Genomic DNA, 19,423 nt, shown 5'->3' on the forward strand with positions numbered 1-19,423 from the left:
TCTAACAATAGAAAGGGCCACCTGATGGCGCTCTACAAATAGTGATGGCTGGCTGATTGGCTCGAATGTGTTTGATCATGTTTCACATGTGACATGGCCAGATAAGGTATTAAAATGACAAAATTAAATTTCCTGTTGAATGTTTTTTTCACCATTGCAAGTGTGAAAGAAAGCAACAAAAACACTGCACGTGAGTATAGCACAAAGTGTGGAAGAACTTTTTTTTCTCTTATTTATTTGGCCTTATATACAATTTATTATACTGGAAAGAATGTTTCTTAAAATGGATGTTACTGTAAAAATGTTATCTTCGGTTTTGTATGTTTTATTGTCAGTCCATAAAAGTGCCGTAATACTCTGACAACATTGTTCTCAGCACTGACCTAGGATACGGAGATGCTTCCCGGGATCTTCTCCATGCTGCTCCCATGCAATATCAGCACTGTTTCCATCATTTTCAACAATTTTTAGACCACATCCAGACCTCCAGGGAGGGGATGCCAGAAAAATGCTCCAGTTTCCCATTATACTCATTACTCAAGTCAAGCACCCAAGCATTATAATTTACTTGACTCGAGTAACGAGTACCCAAGCATTTTAGTGTTTGCTCATCACTGTAGACAACACAAATTAAAACCTTACAAGACAAAACAGACAAGATAAAATAAATTAAGGTAGAGAAATGATGCAAATATATACTAAAGAGTGACCCAGACAAAATAATGAATCATATAATAGAGCCTATAAGCCTTGATAATTATCTAAAGGTGATTTGTTCTTGATACCCTATCTGTAAATAACGTAATTAAATAAAGTGCAGAGTGCAAAAATGTGAATATATAAATACAACAAATAAATTGCAATTGAACAATAAAAACATGCAGTACTTATTCATAAGGATATAGAGTTCCAACTATAATGAATGTTAGAATACCAAGAATAAATCACCTAAAAGTATACAAAGTTCATATATGAGGTGTCATATCAATGTAAGAATAATAAAAGGATTAACAAACCCATAGAATCAAAATGCACTGCTAGTCCTCCACCTCACCCTTCATCACACGTTTCACAATGATTCCTCAGGAAGCTTCCTTTAGAGCTTTTCTTAATAGGTAATGGAACCATTCTTTATATGAGTAAGTGGGATCTGAGCTCAATACTTGATAAGGTTCTTATCATTCAACTAATGCTCCACTTCTGCAAAATAACTTTTACATGATATTACCATAATGTTGTAGATTGTGAGCCCTCGTGGGCAGGATCTTCTCTCCTCCTGTACCAGTCATGGCTTGTATTGCTTAAGATTACTTTACTCGTTTTTATTATGCATACCCCATTTCGCATGAAAAGCGCCATGGAATAAATGGCGCTATAATAATAATAAATAATAATAATAAAATTGACCACTTTTTCAGCTAGTGAAAAATATGGGGAGAACATACAAACTCCTTGCAGATGTTGTCCTTGGTGGGATTTGAACCCAGCATTGCAAGGCTGAAGTGCTAACCACTGAGCACACCATGCTACAATGCTGTTTATACCCTCTTTGATGGGGCTCCACACATGGATAAATAAAGCCTTGACATCTTTCAGTACACTCTTGGAAAACAACTACAAAGCAGAACTGGGAGGTGGGGAGGGTATTTTCTGTGGAAGGTAGGACACCAGCAAATATGTTTTCACTTGACTCTTGAATATATAATCTCACAAATTTCAAGCAAAGCTTGTTAGTTGTTTCTATCGTTTTCTGAAAAATTGGGACTCATATCAAAACTTAATGGACCCAGTGGATTTGTTAGTTGTGCAGATATTTAGACCATTAGATAAAACAAATTTAAAAAAACTGACCGTCACATCCAAGCATAAACTAAGTGTGACCAGGTGCTTAACCTAGGTTCACCAACTCATATACACTCAAACAAAAAAAGGAAGCACTAAGTGAGGATTGGCATTAGGTTAGGGTCCTGAGAAACGAGAAACACCTTAATGTGGCTTCCAGGTACACATAAATTGGCCATTTTATGTGCTAAGCTTTCTCAATTTTTCATATTTCTAATGCAGTAATGCAATTCACTTTTCATATTTCATGTTTGCATGCTTTGGTGCTAGAGTGTGCTTCCTTTTTCATTAGATAAAACAGACACATATGCTGCAGCTAAGAAATTTAGTCCTTTCAAGAAAACAGACAAACATAAATGCACATTTATCTTAGTTTCTGAAGAAGCCAATACGAAACGTGCATCAGAAATTATTTTGGTGCACCTGCTGCCTCCTTGGGTATTACGGATTGCTCTATGTGATTCTAGAAGGTTTCATTCTACTTTACCTCCTTCAGTTTAAGTTTACGTAGGAAGCTAAGTATATAACATAATCCAACTGTTTATTTTAGAGAGATTATTCTTGTGCATTATAGTTTACATTTGATGATCAACTTTTTTTACATTTTGGATTTCTTTTACATCTACACTTTTGTAAGAATAGGATTATTGGATGTGTATTTCATTAATTTTCTTCTCACCTAAACTCTCTATGCATTAGCAATTTTAGGCCATGTCCACACGTTCAGTATTTGCTCACTATTTCACATCAGTATTTGTAAGCCAAAACCAGGAGTGGGTGATAAGTGCAGAAATGGTGACGTGTTTCTATTATACTTCTCTAATTGTTTCACTCCTGATCTTGGCTTACACATAAAGACCAAACACTAAACATGTAAACGCAGCTTTATAGTAATGAAAAAGTTATTTGCAACATGTCAACAGACCTTGGCCCCATCATGTTATCTTTCCCTTTATTTTATGCTTTGATTTGTGTTTAGTAGTCTAGCCATGACTTAATTATTTTGCATTGCTTATACATAGTAGTAGAGTTTCCTTACTATAAAGGATATTTTTTGCATTTTTTTACACACTCATAATTGTTTTTGGCATAGTTTGCTTTATACTACTGCCAGAACTGAGATGATTTCCTAATACTTTTTTAAATATCTTTGCAAAGTTTTCACCTCTTTGTATCCTAGAAATGATTGAATCAAATTCAACTCGAATATTATGAAATTTACAGGTGCCTGTGAATTCTAACAGTTTGGTCATAAAAGAGCCAACTCTCTTTTTCCACACTGCAGAACATTGCATAGGTCACAAAAATCTGACATAGCCTCAGATGAAACTGCCCTGGCTTTTCCATACAGCTTTACAACAAAAACATTACATGGAATAGCACAGCCAAACAGAAGTGGCTATCACAGCCTGTATAAAAGTCTAGGTAGAGAATGTAGCAACCATTTTAGTGTGGTCTTAGGATAGCGAGAGATTGTCAGAGCTCATAGCTGTGCAATGGAGACAGGAATAATAATATTTATATAGTGCTAACATTTTCCGCAGCGCTTTACAGTTTGCACACATTATCATCACTCTCCCCGATGGGGCTCACAATCTACATTCCTTATCCGTATGTCTTTGGAATGTGGGAGGAAACTGGAGTACCCGGAGGAAACCCACTCAAACACAGGGAGAACATAGAAACTCCTTGCAGATGTTGTCCTTGGTGGGATTTGAACCCAGGACCCAAGCGCTGCAAGGCTGCAGTGCTAAACACCGAGCCACCGTGTTGCCCACACAGGAAGAAAAAGACCGAAAATATTAGATAAATACTGGAGACAGTGTTATGTTGAATAACTGTAGCAGTGAATAAGATGGTTGTGCTAGCCTGTTAATAATACAGAAATTCCATTGGTAGGGAGAGACAGCAATATTAGAGGTGCCAGTTGAAGTGACAGACTAAAGTGTGATTGATCAGTAATTTGCTGCAGGTGGAATTTCTCTTTATGTATTTATACACCTGTTTTACCAGTCAAATTTTACATCTGTACATTGCCTTACTATTACAGTTTGAATGTTCTGGCTTTTTGGATGCGTATCTAACTATCACTTCTTATTGTGTAATTTTTGGGATGGTGCTTCAAATATGTTGAATAAATGAAAAAAAATAACTGGGCATGTCTGTTTTTGCATACCATGTTTTAAAAGTCGAATTTGACAACCACACACACCACACCTACACTGTGGTCTCCTGTCACATTTTGCTCTGTGTACATGTTCCTACTTACCTAGGAATTCTTTTTACATTCTTATTGGTCCAGCTGGCTTGTTTTCTAGTTTTCAAAGACCCGAAACATTCAAGATCACTCAGGCTGCGTCTTTACAAATAAAATTGATCAAAATGAAATTGACTTGATAAACTAAAATAAATCTCGTAGCTGTATCTACAATTACATTTCAATTTGATTTTATAAACTGAAGGGATATATGAGTGCAATGTATTTTGGGTCTCAATATTAGTATGGTAGCAATAAAATTCAATATGGAGAATAAGTAAGAAAAACATATTATAAATAAAGAAAATATTAAGGAAATAAAAAAAGTCAATGAAGTTGGTCATTTGGACTATAAAAGTCTACTAGCCCCAAAATGACCTGCTTTCAAAAATAATGACAATAAGTTATGTATTATTTGATATATCCGCTATGACCACTAATTCTACTCTGATGCTGATTCACAGTCTGACAGATGTTATGCTAACAAGAACGGCATGACAACAGTTCAGCGTTGTTTCAGGGTTGAAACAGATGGCAGTTTACATTAATTAATTGTTTGTCACCTTCCACATATGTTGCACACTTGCAACCTAACAGTATTAATAGAAATAACAAGACATGATACAGTTGGGACATAGTGTTTGAGTAAAACCACAGATATTTGATGTGACACAAACAATATGGCTGGTAGATAAAGCATATTTTTCTTGTAGCAAAGTATTTATGAAAGTCAAAATATTTTTCCAACTTTTCTAGAAAATCATTGCTGCACGTCTTCCTACTTTTATACAAAAAAATAAAGACCTGCCCAAGACTGACAGATGATCAATAGACGATCATTAGTTGCAATTTACTATTATTATTATTTATTATAATAGCACCATTTATTCCATGGTGATTTACATGTGAGGAGGGGTATACATAATACATACAAGTACAGTAATCTTAAACAATACAAGTCACGACGGTACAGGAGGAGAGAGGACTCTGCCCGCGAGCACTTTTATTATACTCCTTTCTTAATTTTTACTGGTTTATTAAATAATACTGATTACTTTGACTGTAATTTGTAAATTGCTTTGACATTTTAATATATCTCGATATAAAGCGATACCTAAATTATTTCAATAAAAAGGAAAATTTTCAAAAAACTCCGATACCAAAACTGATCTACTCCCTACTCAAGGAACCCCACAATGCCCCAATCTGGTAGATTAGTAACATAGATAAGTATTTTAATAACAATATTTACTTAGTTAAAACTACCAATAGCAAAAATTGGGAAAAAGATCTTAGGACAAGATTTGAGCCTGTTGAGTGGGAAAAAGCTTTATTGATTACATGCAAATCCAACACATGTGTTACTTTACATGAGACAAATTACAAACTGCATACCTGTTGGTACTTGACCCCGTCAAGATTAAGTGCAATTTTTCCTTCTCAGTCCTACCTATCTACAGAGATTGTGGCCATAATGAGAATCCAGAGCACTTGTTTTGGAAATGTAGCATGATATGTAACCTATGGAAAGAGCTAGAGACACTTATCTATGATATTACTGGCAGTAGGATTATTCATATTCCACAACTGGCTATATTCTCATTAGGCATTGATAAACTCATTAAAGAACACAAATGTATTACTTTGCATGTTTTGATCACCACAAATCACTTACTTTTTGGTACAAATCACTTACTTTTTGGTACAGGAAGGACATCACTTCTGTTCACATCATCATTGAAACAATATACATGATCACAACCATGCACTGAGAAATGGAAACATGCTCCATTACTAAAGAAATTAGCTGCATCAAAGTAGGAATCGGAAATTCTCAACATCTTTATCTTTAATTCCTAAGTAAGCATTTGCTTTGGTATCTCTCATACTTATTGCAAACTGAATTTTTCTTCAGAAAATTTCTGACTCTCAATAAATGTGTAGAGTGTTGAAATATCCATTGTAGACATGATAGTGTGATTTCCACTCCACGAATTTTAAAATCTGCAATAGTAATCCTTAGATAGGCTGATAAGTATAGTACTCCTGTAAGAGGTGATCCAAATATTACGTTAGTTTGATGTGTCAATATATATCAGATATAATAGGCTGACCTGATGGAGTGGTCTGGTTTTTATGTATTTTTGGCACGTGGTAAAAGCCTGCTATTGAAGAATAGCATGTGTGTAAATACTTAAACTTTTGAGTAGCAAGCATGTACAGATTTCTTCCTTGGTTTACCAGATCTTCTAAAATATTTTTACATGCTTCAGTTTCTGATATGTTTTTGTGTCCTCCAATAATTTTCATGCTCCTATGTGATAACATTCATAGTTCATGATGCCAAAGGCACCTCTAAGGGGAGGATATCTATGTCAGGGTTATTTTGTAACTTTTTAATGGAGTACTATTCTGCTTTTGTTAGATTACTATAGTATTTATGTACCTATATTTTATGAATATCCCTAGTGACTAAGTTCTATAATGCATTAAAAGCTTTTGAATAATCATTTATCTGATTTAAAGAGGGTCTACATTTTAACCTTCTATGCAAATTCAAATTCATTATCAGTAAATACTATTCTTGGTTTATTCTGTTCTACATTCTTTTTGATAAAATGTTTTTCATAGCCATATTGCGCATGAACTTTTTCACACCTATGAATGCATAAAATGTATTGAAGTAACTTGTAGGGGCAAACTTTAGACCCTCTTTTAATAAATCATGCTCATTCTGTGGTAGTTACTATGATTAAGGCCGGGAGCACACATGACGAGTTTTGCATCTTATTATCCGGCACTGCCACCGGCACTCGGATCGGAGAATGCGGCTGCATGTATTTCTAGGCAGCCGCATTTTCCGCTTCTGAGTGCCGGTGTCAGTGCCAGGTATTAAGATGAGAGACTTGTCCAAGTTTCTCGCATGTGTGATCCTGGCCTAAAAAAATTGTCCTGTGTCATATTATTTTCATTTTTTTCGGGAGCTTAATCCTCCCACAACGCCACACGCACACGTCCTCTCTTAACATTTTATTTGTTGCTCTTTGAAAAAAATCATGTTTCTAAGTTTATTTTTTTCATCTTTTTTATCCTACTCATGATATGTTCTTTTGTCTGCTATATTTTGGTGAGGTGACCAGTAGAAGCACCACTGCAGCGCGAAACGGCTGTCGTCTTTTTCACTCCTGCTCCCATCCTCCCAACACCGATGTTTTAAAGCATTGGAATGGAGAAGCTTTTTTATCGGTGAGTGCCATCCGCTTCTTTCAATTTTGGCATATATATTTATAGTCGCCAGCGTGGGTATAAATATATACGTATGTGTTAGACTGTAGGCTTGTGTGTGTAATAAATACCATTTATTGATACACTGTTTTGTCTCTATAAGGAAAAGACAACATTGAGACATTATTAAGTGGATATTATTTATTAATAGTCGAGTTGGCTTTAATAGTTAATATCGGACTTCAATAGAGGTGCAGGGAGAGTTATACCTTTAATAACTGTAATTTTAGTCATTGCTGCTGTGGAATGCGTCTCTTTAACAATGGCATCCTTTTTACAAACCCCTCAAAGTGACTTCAAATGTCATGTGGTCTCTTAAAAAATAGTTTTCAAAATTTTGTGGTAAAAATGAGAAATCGCTGGTCAAATTTTAACCCTTATAACTTCCTAACAAAAAAAAAATTTGGTTCCAAAATCATGCTGGTGTAAAGTAGACATAAGGAAAATGTTACATATTAAGTATTTTTTGTGACATATCTCTGTTAGGGCATTAAAATTCAAAGTTTTAAAAATGTGAAAATTTTCACCAAATTTCAATGTTTTTCACAAATAGACGGAAGTCATATCAAATAAATTTTGTCACAATCATGAAGTACAATATCTCAGAATCACTGGGATGTGTTGAAGTGTTCCAGAGTTATTACAACATAAATTGACAGTGGTCATAATTGTAAAAATTGGCCTTATCATTAACGGGGTAAAGGGGTTAATGTTACAAACAAATATATTTAGTTTATGTCTCTACAGTATACTCAAGTTTTAATCCTGAGATGTGTTCTTTAGGTATTGAAGCCAGGGTTTCCAGTCAGATATGAAGACCTGAACCAGATTGTTCTTGTAAGCTATTATCTTCTCACATGAACATGTTTTATTAATAGAACAAATAACATCCTCCTAGCAAGGGATATTGGGACTTTTCCACATTTTAGTGATACCCATTTTGTGGGTCAGAAGTGCATATGCGGTTATCACCCTTACCTTTGCAGGCACTATATGAATACCCAGAACTATCAATGCTAATGAAGGGACACACTTAATTTTAGTGTGTAAAACGTTTGAAATTAGCTGGAACACAGAGACCTAGAAATTAGAAATAACCGGACACTACTACAGGATATGCAAAAAGTGTACCCCTGTATCCACAACCCCGTTGCAGAGATGATAGGTGTTCAGGAACATGTGAATTAGCTTTACCGGGGGGGGGTAATACCAAGATAAAATGTTTTTTATGGAAGCTTCATAGTAAGCTTAGTAAGCTACACATGAGAGTGTACAAGTCGAAAATGTTATGGTGTTAGACCAAACAGAGCTCATTTATGACTTATTCAACTCTTTTCCCTAAGACAGAAACAGTGGTTTTCATAAAGGTATTTGAATCACACTTGCTTTATCATGTGGTAGGGGTGTCCCTTGCAAAAAATGTCTTATTCGCAGTTAGTTATAGAATTCCCTGATTGGGGTTTCTAACTTAAGTCTGAGACAGTAGAAGGACACCAGGGAGTTTCCTGTTAAGAGGGTCTTTAGCAATGTGATTCTAAGAGATTTCCAAAAGTGTAAATCTTAGTCAGGAATTAGTTCTTCCAGAGTGCTTAACAGGGCTATAGATAGGATGGACGCTGGAGGACATGTTTAATCTAATAGATCCCAGCTAAATAATGGAGGGATATGAGGAGTAAAGGATTATATGACTTTTTAGGAACTATTCCAGAAGAACAAAGAAGGGCTTTCAGACTTTTTGAATGCGTAAAATGTGATTCAATTTGTATCCAATGACTAGATACTGTATGTCTACCCTCCACCAGAATTTAATTTGATCAACCTGAGAAGCTATGTAGATATCTGCAGATCCAGAAGACTTAAACCCCCCACTTTTTTTTAGCTCTCCATAGTATCTTGTTTACAGGGTGTGTTTTTTTCCCCTTCCAAATGAATTCAACAGCTGTTGGACTCTGCCTATCAGGGGAAAGGGATAGGAACAGTACTAAACAGATAAAGGAGTTTTGGAACAGAAAACATTAGGAATGTCGCTATTCTACCTACCCAAGAGATTTCATGCTTGGAGAACTGTGCTAAATCTGACTCGATGACTGGCAGGAGTGGAGGAAAGTTGTCCTTATATAGGGAATCAATGGAGGGGGCTAGATGTATTCCTTGATTGGCAGTCAAAACAGATAGCCTATCTAATGTGAACTGCTTCTGCAAATGTGTTAACATGTTTTCTGGTATATTGCTAGAGGGGATTTGAGATTTTCCTTCATTAATCTTATAAAAGGAGAGGGAGACAAACATCTTGAATATTTTCATCGCTTCTTCCAGCAAAGTTTTGGGATCATCAAGAGTTAGAATAGCATTATCAGCATACAGGGATACAGTGGGAATAACCCGTCACCTGATCCACCTTGATCTTATGTTTTTTTCTAGTTGCTTTGAGCTAGTGGTTCTATGGACAATATTAAAATTAAGGGAGATAGAGGGCACCCCTGCCTCTGCAAATCATCTTAGAGAGTATCCTTTATGAAGACATTCACTGAGGGAGAAGAGTACAATGTTTTTATGGCTGATATAATTGAGCCCCCAAACCCTATGCGACTCAGCTCCGAATAGACAAAAGAAATTATGAAGACCCATTTTTCTGCAGGTTCCTGCCCACCTCGTGTGATATCATATGATGCCAGATGTTTCTGTGGTAAATGAGGAGTTTCATGGGGAAGCTCCTTCTGTAAATCTCCCTGGGCAACCCAGCACTGAACCGACCTTGACAGCGAGTCTATGTTCCGTTCCATCACTACTCTGTTCTACTTGCAAATAGTATCAATAAAAATGTCAGTCAGCCTATTTATGACCACAGGGTGCTCCATCATGTATCAATAGTAAAACACAGAAAAGAAAAAGAAATACAAAAGTCATGTGCACACCTATAATCTGACAAATTTTATTAATGTACAATCAATTAAAGCTATAAAATGTAAGTGCAAAAACCTGAAACATCTATTAAGAGGCAAAAAATCGGCCAATTTCTTATGGTCAGAATTGCATAAACTGCGTAATACAGTAACATGATCTGATATAATCACTTCTAGCAGCAAAAATCACCCATTTTGTGCTATATATGTGTAACTTAGTCCCCTTCTTTTGAGTGTCAACCCACCTTTGGAACCTCAGTAAAGTGATGTTAATGCCCCAAGGCTTTGCTGGGCACTCTCGATTGCCTATTATCTCTCCACCAGGCTTGCTAGGTTATTGGCATTCTAGGAATCTCCAATGGCAACCCAGCATTGAACTGACCTTGGCAGTGAGTTTATGTACTAGGTGCTGGAGGTCAAATATCTTAGTCCAGGGAAGCTCATCACTGTGATAGTTGCACTGTTACACCCTTTGTGCCCTGACTGCCAAGGTTACACCCACATGAGGTAGCGAATAATATAATTGGTTAATGAATGGAATGATGCACATAATACAGTTATCGTACACCTGATAAAGAAGAGGTTACGCCCAGATGAGGTAATATCTCATCCTTCAGTTTGCCATACTGTTTGGTGTACTGAAGAGCCAGGTCAAAGTACGCCTTCTACGATTCCCCAGTCAGAGAGGGCACCAGAACAGCTGCCCACTGTTTTGGAGGGAACTTCTTTGTGCTCTCAGACATAGTCAGCAATGTCTCAATGTCATCACCCAGAGTCATTTTCTGCAATGCACCTCTTACCATCTTCCTCATCTGGGTCTCATCACTTGGGGAAGATGTCTTCTACCTTGGCTCTGTTGGTCAAGTTAAGACTGCCAATCGCTGTTGCTGTAACTGTTGCTGCAGCTAAAACTGTTGCATCAGGAGTTTGTTGGTCTCCTGCTGACCCTGCTGCTGCTGTTGCCATTGTTGCTGCTGCTGGATATTGGCCTAGACTAGCTGCTTGTCAATCTCCTCCATGTTGTCTGACCTTACTTGTACTGCTGCAGCTGCCTTCACCCAGGACATACAGATTTAACACAGCAATTACCTGAGTTCACTATAGCTACAGTACAGGTAAATGCAATTTTTGTATGTTATTTATATTTATATTGAATCTTTTTCATACAAAAAATGCTATTACACAGTTTAGTATTTATACTGTAATTATTTAGAAATATAGTCGACAAGTACATCAGATGGTGGCAGCTTTGAAACAGTTTCCTGATTTCAGTATCTGTGCTTTGTGTTTATTTTCCCATTAGCATACTGTACAAAGTCATTACATCTCTTAGCGTATAGTATAATTGGTTAATGAATGGAATGATGCACATAATACATTTATCATACACCTGCTCAAGAAGAGGGATTATGAACATACTGCACCATTATAAATATAATCCCCATGTATTTAGTGATTCAGGGTTTCTGCTGAAAAAAATAACCTTTTTGTTTAATTTTTCACAAAGTATTGAAACCATCCTGATTATTATTTTTCCACTTCAAAAACAATTCTTACAAATACTTAACACCTCAAGCAAATGAATTTACTTTGAAAATATGATGTGAGAATGCTCTAGCACAAAGTGTTCCTAAAATCGTGTATTGTATTGTGTACTTAAAGAATAATATGCAGAATATTCATGATCCGTATATAAATTAATATTGGTTTATGGCAGAAAAATAATCTTTATCATCTACGTAGTATTCGCATTTTAAAAAGCCAAAAAATATGATGGCTAAAGTTAGTGCAAATTGATTTGCAGGACTCAGTCCATTGGTCACGAATCGATTTGCACCAACTGACTAGGACATGCTGCAAAATCATTATTAATCGGGGTTCAGAACCCCTACTGATAACAGGAATAAAAAGACTTAAGTGGCATTTTTGCTGAAATGGCATATCAATGAAAGAATTACGAAGATGAAGATGTATGCAGTTAAAGTCTCACTACACCTTTAGATCAATGCTTAAATAAGTGGATTTTCTGATATGGGTTCACTTTTTGGAGGTTTCAAAATCTGCACTTCAAAAGCCAAATGATGCTTTTTTCCTTCTAAGCTTTTCTGCATGCCCAAACAGTAGTGTCATGACATACAGGGTATTTCCATAACTCAGGATATTTTTTAAAAAAAATTAGTTAAATCTTATTATTGTAAAAATTTGTAACAGATTTGTAATTTTACGGTGGCATGTGCAACATCAAAGCTGGATATGTTGAACAGTACGTGCATCTGCATGATACAGCGCACCTGGATGTGCTGGTCAACTCCTGGAGCAGCATGGAACAGTACAGCTGAGTTAGGAAGCAGAATCATGGAGTAATGCAGTGAACCCCAAAAGAGTAGCAGAGCTGGGTTTGTTAGTAGCCACTCTTATGACAAATCCAGTGTAAAACCACTAGTGCATCGTATTTTGCAGTGCATTTCCACAAAAGGACATACTGCTATGTCTTGGAGATTATGTGGGCACATGAGAAGTGACCACTAGTGTTGAGCATTCCGATACCGCAAGTATCGGGTATCGGCCGATACTTGCTGTATCGGAATTCCGATACCGACTTCCGATATTTTTTCAATATCGGAATTCGGCATCGGAATCGGAAGTTCAAAGTTGATTGACAGCCTGACGTCATCATGATGCGCGGTGTGTGCGCATCATGATGCGCCGCCATTTCGGGCCTTCCGGGGGTCTCTGCCGGCCTGCCGGGGGCTGTGTGGACTGCCCGGGGTCTGTACCGGCCTGCCGGGGGGCTGTGCCGGCCTGCCGGTGGTCTGTGCACCCTGTGGGGGTCTGTACCGGCCTGCCGGGGGGCTGTGCCGGCCTGCCGGTGGTCTGTGCACCCTGTGGGGGTCTGTACCGGCCTGCCGGGGGGCTGTGCCGGCCTGCCGGGGGGCTGTGCTGATGTCCGGGGGTCTGTGCAAGCATCGTCCGATGGGACTACAAGTCCCATCTGGCGATGCCTGCTACCATGACAGTGATTGACACATTAGCCAATGATGGGACAGTAGTAGTCCCATCATCCGGCTAATGTGTTAAATGTTAAAAAAAAAAAAAAAATACTACATACATACTACATGCATGCTACATACATACTACATGCTACATACATACTACATATATACTACATGCATGCTACATACATACTACATGCTACATACATACTACATATATACTACATGCATGCTACATACATACTACATGCTACATACATACTACATGCTACATACATACTACATGCTACATACATACTACATGCTACATACATACTACATATATACTACATACATACTACATACATGCTACATACTGCATGCTACATACATACTACATACATACTACATACATACTACATGCATGCTACATGCATGCTACATACATACTACATACATGCTACATACATACTACATGCTACATACATACTACATATATACTACATACATGCTACATGCTACATACATACTACATATATACTACATGCATGCTACATACATACTACATATATACTACATGCATGCTACATACATACTGCATGCTACATGCATACTACATACATACTACATACATACTACATGCTACATACATACCACATATATACTACATACATGCTACATGCTATATACATACTACATACATACTACATACATGCTACATGCTACATACATACTACATATATACTACATGCATGCTACATACATACTACATATATACTACATGCATGCTACATACATACTGCATGCTACATGCATACTACATACATACTACATACATACTACATGCTACATACATACCACATATATACTACATACATGCTACATGCTACATACATACTACATACATGCTACATGCTACATACATACTACATATATACTACATGCATGCTACATACATACTACATATATACTACATGCATGCTACATACATACTGCATGCTACATGCATGCTACATACATACTACATACATACTACATGCTACATACATACCACATATATACTACATACATACAATACATTCATACAATACATACATAGACATACAGTACATATAACATAGAGTAACATACTTACCAATACTTGTCACATTGTTCCCCGAAGCCATTGTCTTTTCCGGAATAAATATTAACATAACAAACCACAAAAATACTCACCCACGATCCGAAGCAGTCCACGAGTGTGTCCCACGACGGTCTTGGGTAGAGAACTGCAGCATCAGATGATGCTGCCATTCTCTACGGGCTGCAGGAATCCAATGACGGAAGGTAGGTATCCTTCCGCACTGTATTCCTCCGCCACTTAAAAAAAAAAAAAGTCCCTAGTCTCACTTTATGCCATTGCTGCGTGGGAAATTCCCACACAGCAATGGCATAAAGTGAGACTAGGGACTTTTTTTTTTTTAAGTGGCGGAGGAATACAGTGCGGAAGGATACCTACCTTCCGTCATTGGATTCCTACAGCCCGTAGAGAACGGCAGCATCAGCTGATGCTGCAGTTCTCTACCCAAGATCGTCGTGGGACACACTCGTGGACTGCTTCGGATCGTGGGTGAGTATTTTTGTGGTTTGTTATGTTAATATTTATTCCGGAAAAGACAATGGCTTTGGGGAACAATGTGACAAGTATTGGTAAGTATGTTACTCTATGTTATATGTACTGTATGTCTATGTATGTATTGTATGAATGTATTGTATGTATGTAGTATATATGTGGTATGTATGTAGCATGTAGTATGTATGTAGCATGCATGTAGCATGCAGTATGTATGTAGCATGCATGTAGTATATATGTAGTATGTATGTGGTATGTATGTAGCATGTAGTATGTATGTAGCATGCATGTAGTATGTATGTAGTATGTATGTAGCATGCATGTAGTATATATGTAGTATGTATGTAGCATGTAGTATGTAGCATGCATGTAGTATATATGTAGTATGTATGTAGCATGTAGTATGTATGTAGCATGCATGTAGTATATATGTAGTATGTATGTAGCATGTAGTATGTATGTAGCATGCATGTAGTATATATGTAGTATGTAGCATGTAGTATGTATGTAGCATGCATGTAGTATATATGTGTTATGTATGTAGCATGTAGCATGCATGTAGCATGCATGTAGTATGTATGTAGTATGTATGTAGTATGTATGTGGTATGTATGTAGCATGCATGTAGTATGTATGTAGTATATATGTGGTATGTATGTAGCATGTAGTATGTATGTAGCATGCAGTATGTATGTAGCATGCATGTAGTATGTATGTAGTATATATGTAGTATGTATGTTGCATGTAGTATGAATGTAGCATGTATGTAGTATGTAGTATGAATGTAGCATGTATGTAGTATGCATGTTGTATGTATGTAGCATTTATGTAGCATGTAATTTTTTTTTTTTTTTTTTTACATTCAACACATTAGCCGGATGATGGGACTACTACTGTCCCATCATTGGCTAATGTGTCAATCACTGTCATGGTAGCAGGCATCGCCCGATGGGACTTGTAGTCCCATCGGACGATGCCTGCACAGACCCCCGAAGCCTGCACAGACCACCGGCAGGCCGGCACAGCCCCCCGGCAGGCCGGCACAGCCCCCCGGCAGGCCGGCACAGCCCCCCGGAGCCTGCACAGACCACCGGCAGGCCGGCACAGCCCCCCGGCAGGCCGGCACAGCCCCCCGGAGCCTGCACAGCCCCCCGGCAGGCCGGCACAGCCCACCGGCAGGCCGGCACAGCCCACCGGAGCCTGCACAGAGCACCGGCAGGCCGGCACAGACCACCGGAGCCTGCACAGACCCCCTGGCAGGCCGGCACAGCCCCCCAAAAGGCCCGTACAGACCCCAGAGAGGCTGTACAAGGCAAAAACAGGGTTTTTCTTATTCCGATACCGGAAGTCCCATAGACTTGAATGGGACTTCCGGTATCGGAATCGGCGATACCGATACTTTTTTTAAAGATCGGCCGATCCATTCCGATCCGATACTTTGAAGTATCGGACGGTATCGCTCAACTCTAGTGACCACACAATCAACTCAACTGATAACTGAGCTATTTTTAAGGTTCAGAGTGGAAAGGGACCTCTTCTCTAACTTCAAAGCACCCCCATGCTTTTATCATCGATGGTAGTCATGGCAACCAAAGGTCAGATACTGACCTCTGAGTCTGCTCATAAGCAAAAAACTAATTTTAAAAGATACTTTATTTTCCAATTATTAAAAACCATGAAACATCTAGAAAAAAACAGGCAACTAAATGCTGATCAAATTCTGTCACAATCCAACACATTTGAAAAAATATGTAATAAAGCCTTGGCACAGGGTCGGGGATAGGTAATCTGTATATCCCTGTAGGGCCCTATAAATCACCCCTACCTAACAGCGGAGGTTGACACCCTCTTGGAACGCGAATGGCGCCCCCGCTCCACGGTAGCTGTCTCTACTCACCCTATTAAATTCTATTCTCAGGATGACCGATAAAGAGGAACAAAAAAAAAACTTAATGGCTAGGGTACCTGGTTCATTAAATAAGGCAGTCCAGATTTATTCAGGCCCCACAATGGGGGAGCATGCCTCAGGATCCTCATGCCTAGTAGCTTCTTCCTCTGCACCCTCCTCTACCTCCTCTTTTTTGGATCAAAGAGCCCCTTTGGGCTACGATCTGAGAAAACAGAATTAGGAAATATGGGTGATAATCAGATCATTAACTTGAGTGAACATGTCCTTTCACCAGGGGAGATTGGAGTTCTAAGTAAAGGACTATTACTTGTCCTGACTACATGTTTTGATTTGTTTTCATGGGTTAAGGACATTAATCTCTTCAATCGGAAATTAAAATGGAAAATTTCTTCTCTCAGAATGATAGAGAACAGTGACTGAGAATAGGGATTTCTGAGGATGAACTAGAAGGGGTTAATGTCCTTGTGGATTTGTTGGAGGAAAATGAAAGAGATTGTGGCCTTGGTCCACACACAGATGTTAAGTTAAAAAGAAAAAAGATGCCTCCTCCTGGTGATTATACCAATATTGAGATTTTTATGAAAGTGGTCAAGGATGACTTGAAAAAGCTTCATGGTAATAACCCCCATGTTGTACCCAAGCTGAGTAGGGGTGAGTTGGAAGCATTGGATGGCTTGGAAAGAAATGCTGACATCATAATCAAGCCATCAGATAAAGGGGGCAATCTATTCATCCCTGACCACAAAAGATATATGGATATGTGTAAAAGGATTCTGGATGACAAGGACATATATGGAAGGCCTGATAAAAATCCTACGGATGAATTCATTGAGGCTTTGATGGTCATCTTGGATAGAGGCCTCAATGATAGAATAATCTCTGCCAATGAGTACAAATGTATGGTTCCAGTCTGCCCTGTAATACCAACTTTTTATGCCCTTCCCAAGGTCCATAAGGGGTTGATCCCCTTACGTGGACGACCTATAGTATCTGGGGTTGGCTCCTTGAGTCAAAATTTTGGGATTTACCTGGATAAGGTGTTACATCCTTTTGTTACGGCCTTACCATCATATGTACGGGATATGTCTGATTTATTACTTAAAATTGATGGCATTACTGTTGAAAAGGAAGCTCTTTTGGGTTCTATAGACATTGAAGCCCTTTATAGTAGTATCCCGCACAAAATGGGCCTGACAGCCTTGAATTTTTATCTGGGAACATAGGCTGTTTATTTCCAGAGTCATAATATGTTGGTACATGAGTTGATGAATTTTGTTTTGACCCACAACTATTTTACATTTGACGGTAAGTACTTCCACCAGCTCAGGGAAACCGCAGTGGGTTGCTCTTGGGCGCCTTCTTATGCAAATCTCCTCCTGGACTGGTGGGAGGAAACAATGGTCTTTACCGATGCTGAAGAATGGTGGGTGAGCAAAGTGGCAGACTGGTACCGGTATATAGATGACATATTTGTCATATGGGTGGGGTCAAAGGAGGATTTTGAAAAATTTGTACGAGAACTGAATGTGAACTCCATTGGTTTAAGATTTACTTCTGAAAGTAGTGATAAAGAACTGCCCTTCCTTGATGTAAAGATCATGAAAGATGCTCAAAGAGTCTTGGTAACGAATGTATACCGAAAGCCCACAGCTACGAATGCCCTCTTGAGATGGGACAGTTGTCATCCTGTCCCTCTCAAGAAGGGTATTCCTCGGGGTCAATACCTCAGAATTAGGAGAAATTGCACGAATACAGAGACCTTCAGAAGGCAAGCGTATGAGCTCAGAAAGAGATTTAGGGAGTGAGGGTATCCTGATTATGTCTTGAACCCTGCCTTTAGAAATACCTTAGGGAAAGAGATACAGACATTGCTGCAACCAAATACTCCAGTGGAGGGTAGCAATACTGTGAGAGTAATAGAGACCTATGACAACCAAGTGGATCAGGTATTTAGAATTCTCAATAAGCATTGGAGTATTTTGCAGGCTGATGCGGAATTGTCAAGTATGGTCTCTAGAAAACCAGAGATCATGTTTCATAAAGGCCGCTCCATTAGAGACAGACTTGTACATAGCCACTACAAAAGAGCTAAACAGGAGGGTACGTGGCCAGATAGGAAGATCTGTGGTACCTTTAAAAGTGGAAACTGCTCATTTTGTAGGTGTGTGGTGCCAGGAAAAAGCTTTACAAGTGCATCTAATGGAAAAAAGTTTTTTGTTAGGGATTTTGCAAATTGCAAAACTGTTGGAGTGGGATATATGGCAACTTGCTCCTGTCCAAAAAATTATATAGGTAAAACCAAAAGGGAGTTCAGGAGGAGAATAAATGAGCATTTGGGAGACATAAGAAATGAGAGAGATACCCCTGTGGCCCGTCATGTGTGGGACGAACATGGGAGAAATGGAGATGTTCTTTCCTTTTGTGTTCTGGAGGTAGTCAAACAAAATGGGAGACAGGGCGACTGGGAAAAGTTAATTTTACAAAAAGAGACACGATGGATCTTTAAAATGGAATCCTTGGCTCCTAGGGGCCTTAATGATTGACTAACGTATGGGTGTTTCATCTGAAGATAACCTGACATGATATATGTCTAAAAACTTTTTTGCCTCTATTTTTACAAATACAGAGAAGCCATTTGACCTT

Source organism: Dendrobates tinctorius, unplaced genomic scaffold, assembly GCF_039654945.1.
Source record: "Dendrobates tinctorius isolate UK_male_01 unplaced genomic scaffold, ASM3965494v1 ptg000024l, whole genome shotgun sequence".
NCBI classification, from domain to species: domain Eukaryota; kingdom Metazoa; phylum Chordata; class Amphibia; order Anura; family Dendrobatidae; genus Dendrobates; species Dendrobates tinctorius.